The sequence below is a fragment of the Selaginella moellendorffii genome, unplaced genomic scaffold (assembly GCF_000143415.4).
Source record: "Selaginella moellendorffii unplaced genomic scaffold, v1.0 SELMOscaffold_184, whole genome shotgun sequence".
In the NCBI taxonomy this organism is placed as follows: domain Eukaryota; kingdom Viridiplantae; phylum Streptophyta; class Lycopodiopsida; order Selaginellales; family Selaginellaceae; genus Selaginella; species Selaginella moellendorffii.
Window position 1 is genome coordinate 21,615 of NW_003314444.1, and position 1,246 is coordinate 22,860.

At 44.1% G+C, this 1,246-nt stretch overlaps 1 pseudogene; it reads right to left on the reverse strand.

Annotated features, from left to right (window-relative positions):
• Positions 1–275: 275 nt before the first annotated feature.
• LOC112343710 overlaps positions 276–1,246 on the reverse strand; it is a 20,150-nt pseudogene continuing 19,179 nt past the window's right edge.

Below are 1,246 nucleotides of genomic sequence, written 5' to 3' on the forward strand. Positions count from 1 at the left end.
AGCGCTACGCTGGACTTGTTGGAATCCACGAAGTATTGCCCAGTGACGTCCTTGAGGCTTGGATGTAAAGCATGTAGCACGTTGTAGCAGCGTCCTGAGAGATCAATCACGTTTTAGTCACGAAAAACTTCCAGATAATTGGGAGAATTCTTCTTACCTGTGGCACATTTTTCCAAAGGAAGCTGAAGAAGAACTTGAGAACCCCTGCATGAAGATCAAAGGTCCATAAGTAACCGAAAGCTCACTCGCTCTTTAGCACCATCAACCTTTTACCTTTAGGACGGAGAACGCTTGTCTATAAGCTCCTGGGAGAAGGTCCATAGCTTGTGAGCGAGCTCGGGATCTCTGCCATAAGCGCTACAGCTGGATTTGTTGGAATCCACGAAGTATTGCCCGGTGACGTCCTTGAGGCTTGGATGTAAAGCCGTGTAGCACGTCGTAGCAGCGTCCTGAGAGATTGATCATGTATTAGCCACGAAAAACTTCCAGATAATTGGGAGAATTCTTCTTACCTGTGGCACATTTTTCCAAAGGAAGCTGGAGAAGAACTTGAGAAACCCTGCATGAAGATCAAAGTTCCATAAGTAACCGAAAACAGACAAACTCATTATGTAGAATGTGTGCCACATCAAAGGTGACATTATAAATCCTGGGTGAACAGCGTTGGCTGTGATGTCAACTCCTTCGGCATAATCAGCGAAAGAGAAAGCATTGGTGAAAGAGAAAGGTGGGAGAGATTTCAAAGCATTAGACAAATACCTTGAATCTCATTGCCAGTTCTTTGGCATGGAGGATGTTCACGATCTTGGATTGACTGTATGCTCTAGTGTTGGAGTACCTTTTGGAAGAAAAAAGGAAGAATGTAAGCTCACAAGAAAAGAAAGTCGTTTGGTACCAGGCTTTGTCATTAAGGTGTGAGAACTGGATTCCACTGCTGTAAGTGTGATGGAGGAGAGGTTGACAATTCTTCACTGGATGCCACTTTCCTTAGCGGTCTCCATCATTTTGTCCAGGAGCAAGTTTGTGAAAAGAAAATGGCCTAGAAATCACAACAAATGAAAGAAAAGAGTCAAGACTCCCGAAAATTCCATGGCGCATACCCACAGATGGTTTGTAGTGTAATATCTAGAGGTTCACAAGTCGCTGGTGGCTTGTGAACAGCCATAATAACCGTTTCTTAAACCTAAAACCAAGCTCTTTGCCACCTTGTCATAATCCTCACCATTGCTTTGGAGCGTCACAGATT